Raw genomic sequence first — 7,784 nt, 5'->3', positions numbered from 1 at the left:
TGCCATCTTCGATCCAAAAATAAAAATAAATAGAAATCATATTTCTATTAATGATTGCATCAGATCGAATACCTATACATTCAGTCTAAAAATAAAAAAAATTACAGATCTAATGTAACAAAATAATTCAAAAACTGCAAAATCGTAGGTTCCCTGCGCAAATCAAGATTTCGATCTCCTCTTGTACGAACAACTCATCAATGAAGAAAATCATGAAGAACAGTTCTAAATAATAATCAGATTTATATGAAATTAACTTCAGAATATTCGCCCATTAATTTTGGGAACAAATTTCCCAAAACCCATATCTCCACAAATCGGGTAGAACACCTTCTGCCCATTTGCACAGGTTCAGATCTGAAACAAATTGGTTCAAGATTTGAACCATGGCTCTGATACCACTAAAGGGATGAGAGATCCATCGTATGGATGCCCAAGAATGCAGAATAAGGGTGGGGCAAATTTCAAAAATTTTTCTCTCCCTTCAACTGGAAATCGCATTCCCTATTTAGAAAATCATATTTTCAAGGATCATTCTTGAACCGTAAATTGAACCAGATCTAAACCAAAAGGAGTAGGAGAGGATTATACCTGATACGGAGAAATAGTATCCCCCAACGAAGGTGTTCACACTCAAGGAAGGATCCAAAGACTACTCCCACTAAAGATAGCGCAGTGCAGGATGGAGCATAATCTACAGTGTTCTTCTCCAAGAACTCTATCCTTCGCAAGAATCAGTAGGATGGCACGTGAGCACAGCTTCCTATCAATTCTTTCTCAAAGAACTGATGTCAACATCGAATCTTGACTTCTCCCACAACTGAAAATTGAACTGGCAAACAGGGGCGGCAAGAACAGGGAGGTGGCAAGAAAGAATTCTACAGGGTTGCTTAATTCTTTCTTCTCTATGATTTCAGCACTAAAAATGATCTGATTGTGTGTCATCTAAAGACTGCCACCCCCTCCTTCTTTTGTTAACCTAAAGGATCAACACTTACCATAAACTGGATCCTCTTACTCTTGTGGTTGCAACTTCCGGTGCCTTCCCCTTCCATCCATCATGGGTGGGTTCAGCCTTCTTTGTGGTTAACAAGAAGGTTTTGCTTGCTCTTCAAATAATATGTGATGCATGCATGTAGACGGGAAGATTCCTTTGATATCTGCAATCATCCAACCGGTAGTCTTCTTATGCTCCTTGAGAACCTACACAAGCTGCTCTTCTTGTGGTGTGCTAAGGCTACTAGAGATGATTACTGGTAATGTCTCTTCATCTCCAAGGAACACGTACTTGAGGTGACTAGGGAAAGGCTTCAATTCTGGAAAGGGGGCCTGCAAAACAAAGGGTAAAGGCTTCCTGTCAGAAATTGGCAACATACCATAAGGAGCATCACCTGACTGTTGTAACTCTGGAGAATTATACAGCGCTACAATAGTTTCCTACAAATTAGCATTCAGCATTGGCTCCTCTTCCTTAAGATGCTTACTGATGGAAACTTCTAATCCATCCTTCCCGTCAAGTTCAAAGGCCTCCTGTGCCAAAGAATCAATTGCATCAACAAAGCAGATAGTATTATCATCAGTAGGATATTTCATGGCATCATAAATATTAAACTTAACAATTACACCATCAAATTCCATGGTGAGTGTGCCATTATGAACATCTATCTTTGTCTTGGATGTCTTTAAGAGTGGACTCCCTAGCAAAATAGGAGTGATTTGATCACCATTATCCATATAAAGCACATAAAAATCAGTAGGAAAAACCAAATCATTTACTTTTACAAGAACATCCTCAATAACACCCTTAGGATAGGCATTAGATCTATCAACCAATTGAATCGCTACACCGGTCTTATTCAAAGTCTAAGTTTCAAAGAAGCATATATAGAATATGGCATGACATTAATAGAAACTCCTAAGTCTAACATGGCCTTCTCAATTCTAGTGTTACCTATCGTGCAAGGGATAGTCTAACATGGCCTTCTCCCCTACTCTCACCTTTTCACATCCTTTTAGTTTCTATTTCCTTTTATGTGTACACAACTCTTTCAGGAATTTAGCATAATGAGGTATTTTCTTAATAGCATCCAAGAGTGAAATGCTTACCTCGCATCTATGAAAAGTTTCATAAAAATCTTTGAACTGCTCATCTTTCCTAGAACCTGCTAAAGCATGAGGAAAAGGAGGTACTTGTTTATAATCAGAAAGAGGTGGAAACTTATGCTTAGGTACTTCATCACCATCGGGAATGATGTCTTTCTCCTTTTCTTGGTTCGACAATGCGGGGGCTTCCCTTGCTGGTGTCTCAACCTCTTTACCACTTCTCAAAATGATTGCACCTACATTTTCTTTTGGATTCACAACCTTTTGAGAGGGTAATTTCCCCAAACTCTACACCTCTAACCGATTAAATGCGGTCACCATCTGGCCCATCTGATTGTCCAAATGTTGGACACTGGCCCTTATCTCCTTCTGAAATTGCAAAGTGTTAGTGGCAAGAGATTTGACTATATCCTCTAAAGAGATACCTGAATTTGAAGTTTGGGCTAACTGTTGTCTAGGGGGGTAAGGCTGATATTGCTGCAAAGTTGGGCGGTTTTGCGGATTCCCATAGCTGAGATTGGGGTGATCCCTCCATCCCGGATTATATGTGATCGATTAGGGATCATACATCCTATGCAGTTGCCCTAAAAAAACCACCTACTGCATTTACTTGCTCAACAGGCTCCTTTTGAAGAGTTGGGCACATATCAGTTGGATGCCCTACTACCAAACATATCCCGCAAGCCTTTACCATTTGCATGTTACCAACAGCCATTTGACGGACAAGAGAAGTCAGATTTGCAATTTTTTGTTCTAGGGAAGAGATATTTACCTCATTAGCATGCTTTGATGGAGGGTTGAGTCTATAGCCGAACTGTTGAGAAATGGCCGTCATTTTTGCAAATAGATTTCTCACAGCATCGAGAGTTTTGTCTACTAAAGCTCCTCCACTAGCATCATTAATCATGCTCCTATTAGTAGGTTGAAGACCCTCATAGAAATACTAGATCAGTAGCTGCTCGCTGATTTGATGATGGGGGCAGCTTGCACATAATTTCTTAAAACATTCCTAGTATTCATGTAGGGACTCCCCGTTGTACTGCCTTACACTACAGATTTCCTTTCTGATGTTCGACACCCTTGAAGCTGGGAAGTACCTCTCTAAGAATATCCTCTTCATTTTGTTCCATGTGTTAATACTCCCGGAGGGTAAATAATAGAGCCAATCCTTGGCCAAATCATTCAGAGAAAATGGAAAGGCTCTCAATTTGATTTGCTCTTTAGTTACACCCATGGGTTTAATACTCGTGCATACCACATGCAGCTCCTTCAAATGCTTGTGAGAATCCTCACCTAAAAAACCATGAAAAGTGGGCAAGAGATGTATCAGTCCAGATTTCAATCCAAAATTAGCATCAACATCTAAAGCAGGAAAAGTTATGCATAAGGGTTACTGATTCAAATTAGGTGCAACAAACCCTTTCAAGGTTCGGTTTCCAACCATGATGTTCTCTTCTGTCAAGTTAGAACAGAAGGGATAGGAAATCCATCACATGGATGCCCAAGAATGCAGAATAAAGGGGGCGAATTTTAAAAATTTTTCTTTCCCTTCAACTGGGAATCGAATTCCCTATTTAGAAAATCATATTTTTAAGGATCACTCTTGAACCATAAACTGAACCAGATCTGAACCAAAAGGAGGAGAGAGAGATAATACCTGATACAAAGAAACAATATCTCTCAATGAAGGTGTTTACGCCCAAGGTAGAAATCAAAATCTGCTCCCACTGAAAATGGCGCAGTGCAAGGTGGAGCAGAATCAACAATGTCCTTCCTAAGAACTTGATTCTTCCCAAGAATCACCTGGATGGCTAGTGAATACAACTCCAACCAATCTTTTAACCAAAAGATTGGAATCAAGATCCAATCTTGATTTCTCCCAAGCAATGGAGATTGAATTGCTATAGGTAGTGGCTGTAGGAAGGAGGTGGCTAGAGAGAATTTGCAGGGTGCAGAATTCTCTCCTTTGTGATCTCAGCTCTGAAGTCTAGACTTATGTCTATTGGATGTTGTGTCTAAAGGCTGCCGCCCCTTCTTCCTTTTATAGACTTAAAGGGATCAGCTCCTAATCCCATTAGGAGTTGCTAACCCAAATCATATTTGGATTAGAAGTCCCTTTAAGATAAGGGATAAACCTTATCTTATCGGCAGATTAGATCAGCCAGCTCCTAATCTAATTAGGAAGTTTCCAAATCTAAATCTCATTTAGATCATGGACTCTCTGATTGGATAGGGTGTGGGCCCAATCCAATCAGCTGATCTTATCTCAGAATTCGCCCCTTAAAGACTAATCAAATTAGCCCAGTTCGAAATGGGCTTAAGGCCCATTTAGGGTTATGTATTCATAAAGCCTTCCAAACTACTGCCCAATTGGGCTTCCTTGTATGGCATGGGACCCAAATATTGATATACACATCAGCCACATGGGTTCAGCCTAGCATTTGTTACAAGGCCTGGCCGAATACACTGTTATTTACAGTGCACCACCTGAAACCCATCAGATGGGCTCTATGGGCCCAACACTTACCCTAAGTGGTCCTTGGGCCAAGCCACCTTGCCAAGCCACTTTGTAACACCCAGGGACTGTGGGCAGATGCAAGATTAGCCGATCAGGTTTTATCCTCAATGGCCTTACACTTAACCTCTCAGCCCATATTGATCATACACTGCCCGACAAAAGAGATGACCTCTCCCTCGGCTGCAAGGAACAATGTTGCACTCTCTCAAATATGGATCCTGAGAATTAAAACCTATTGGCAAACATTTCAAAACCATAATATATGTATACTTTTATATCTCATATAAAATATATTTTGCAAAACAATTCTCAACGATTGAAATTGGCTGCTGGTAGTCTTGGTTTCCATCAGTGAGAGTGCATCCCCGATCATTACCTTTGTCCGACAAAGGGGCTGATCCTATCACTATGATCATCCACTCAGATGAATTCTCAGACTGTCCCAACATACCCAGGTTTTGACCCCCGCTAAGGATCTCACTGATTGGTACATCAAAAACAGCCCAATCCGACACCTAGTGCATTATCATAATCGAGTCTAGGGGTTGGGTGTAACTTTCTAGTTTTGCCCATCAATCTCCAAGGTCTAGGGCAATACTATAAATATGGTCCAGTTCAAAGATTCAACTAATCCCATACTATATGTGCCTAGGGTCTCACCCTGGTAGCCGAGACAAGCCACCCCAACCGACTTGGTGGCACCACAGTGTCAGCCTTGTCAGGATAGGTCTCCCCAGACCGACCCACTAGCTGTGAACATTCTAAACTAACACGAGTCTCATTAAGTGTCCAGTTTAAGGGTATTACTTTTATTCATTTACTATAAATTCATAAGGTACATAATTTTGATTGAAGCTATGGGCATACAAAACTGTCTAACTACTCCCACTTGCACTTAGGTCTAATCAAGTACTAGCCGGAGTCCCATGCTTTTCACGTGTTTCTCAAACACTTTTTGTGATGGTGGCTTTGTCAATGGGTCTGCTACATTTTCCGCTGACTCTACCTTCAGAATTAGGATGCCCCCTCTACCAACAATCTCCCTCCGTACATGGTACTTCCTCTCGATGTGCTTCGACTTCGAGTGGGCTTGTGGCTCCTTAGCCTGAGCAATGGCTCAATTGTTGTCACACAACAATGGGAAGGGTGATGTGCTGGATGGAACTACTCCTAACTCGTGAACGAACTTCTTCATCCACACGGCTTCTTCGGTAGCCTCACTTGCAGCAATTTGCTCAGCCTCAGTCGTGGAGTCTGCAGTGGACCCCTGTTTGCTGCTTTCCAAGCAAACAACACACGATCCTATCATGAAAACATATCCAGATGTAGACATTCTATCATCAGGATCCGACTGGAAATCGACATCTATATTCCCTTGGATCTGTAGTGAGCTACCATCGAATAGTAGACAAAACTCTTTTGTCCTTCGAAGGTACTTAAGTATGTTTTTCACAGCAGTCCAATGCTCCTGCCCTGGGTTGGCCTGGAATCTGCTTACTACACTCACTGCCTGAGCAATGTCAGGGCGAGTGCACAGCATGGCATACATGGTGTTCCCTACGGCAGAGGCATAGGGAACGCCCTTCATGCCATCAATCTCCTCAGAAGTCTTGGGCGACATCTTCTTGGAGAGAGTGACTCCATGCCTGAAAGGAACATTTTCTTTCTTGGAGTTTTCCATGCTGTATCTTTTGACTATTTTGTCAATGTAGGAAGATTGGGATAATCCTATTATCCATTTCGATCTATCTCTATAGAGTCGAAGACCCGGTATATAGGAGGCTTCTCCAAGATCTTTCATGGAGAACTGCTATGAAAGCCATACTTTCACCGTAGTCAACATTCCTACATCGTTCCCAATGAGTAGAATGTCATCTACATATAGAACCAAGAAGGTAACTTTATCTCCACTGTACTTCCTGTAAACATAGGGTTCATCCGGATTCTGCTCGTAACACTTAGAGGACCACATACATCAGTATGTATTAGGTCAAGTGTGCCTGTACATCTTTCAGGCTTACCATCAAATGGCCGTCTTATCAACTTGCCTTGTAGGCAAGTTTCACAAGTGGGAAGATCTTCTACAGTTAGAAAATCCAAAGGACCATCCTTTACCAACCTTGTGATTCGGTCAACACCGATGTGGCCAAGTCGGTAGTGCCATTGGCACGTGGGATTAACTGTATCACGGGCTCTCTTCTTGGGGAATTCAGCCGACGTAGTTTCGGTTATGTTAGTTTCTAGAGAAGGATGTAGAACATAGAGACCGTTCTCCAGTTCCCCGTATGCAATGAATCTGTTATTTCTTTTAATAGTAATCGTATTACTAAAGAAGATAGAATAACCATCTGCACACAGCTTTGAAACAGAAATCAAAATTCTTCTTAAATTTTGTACATAAAGAAAATCTTTGAGTACAATTTTTCCTTCTCTTAAAATTAACTCCACGGATCCTATTGCCGTGGCTGCAATAGTTGCAGTAGCCCCCAAATAAAGAGTGACTTCTCTTTCACTTAGCCTTCTGCTTACCTTGAACCCCTGTAGTGAGTTACACGCATGAGTTGAAGCCCCGGAGTCAATACACCAGGATGCAGAAGCTACCAATAAATTGGTTTCTATAACACAAGTTTCGAAATTACCATTCTTGAATTCTAGGTAGGCAAGACAATTCCGTTTCCAGTGGCCGGTCTTTTTGTAAAAGTGACAGGCATCCGATGCTTTGTCTTTCTTCTGCCTTTTGCCCTTGGTGGCTTTCTTCTGAGGCTTCTTTGCCTTCCTCTTTTTCTTGCTCATTTTGCTAGTTACAACAAGCATAGCTACTGGCTCATCCTTTTTAATCAGTTCTTCAGCTCTTTGCAACATATTGCTGAGCTCTTGCAAGCTGACATTCAGCTTGTACATGTTATAGTTCATGATGAACGGATTAAAGGAAGGAGGCAAAGAATTAAGGATAGCGTCTATCTGGGTTGCGAGGTCCAGCCCGGATCCAAGATCCTCCAGTTCATTGATGTAACCCATCATCCGAAGGCAATGGTCATGAACATGTTGGCCCATGGACATTTGAGTGGTCATGAACTGCTTCAAGACCTCTTGTCGAGTAGAACGATTCTACTCTTCATACATCATCCTCAGTCTGTCCAATATGTCCTTGGCAAGTTCGATC

At 41.6% G+C, this 7,784-nt stretch overlaps 1 non-coding gene across 1 annotated transcript; it reads left to right on the top strand.

Moving 5' to 3' along the window:
- Positions 1 to 3,068: 3,068 nt before the first annotated feature.
- On the top strand, positions 3,069 to 3,175 carry LOC148861087 (small nucleolar RNA R71). Its single transcript, XR_016095351.1, has one exon. It is a non-coding gene; the product is annotated as a small nucleolar RNA R71 (small nucleolar RNA).
- Positions 3,176 to 7,784: the final 4,609 nt, after the last annotated feature.

Source organism: Nelumbo lutea, chromosome 4 (genome assembly GCF_056320005.1).
Source record: "Nelumbo lutea isolate HS-2025 chromosome 4, American lotus-T2T, whole genome shotgun sequence".
Lineage (NCBI taxonomy): Eukaryota > Viridiplantae > Streptophyta > Magnoliopsida > Proteales > Nelumbonaceae > Nelumbo > Nelumbo lutea.
The sequence above is the reverse complement of the archived record's forward strand: the minus strand, read 5'-3'. Positions and strand labels throughout refer to the sequence as shown.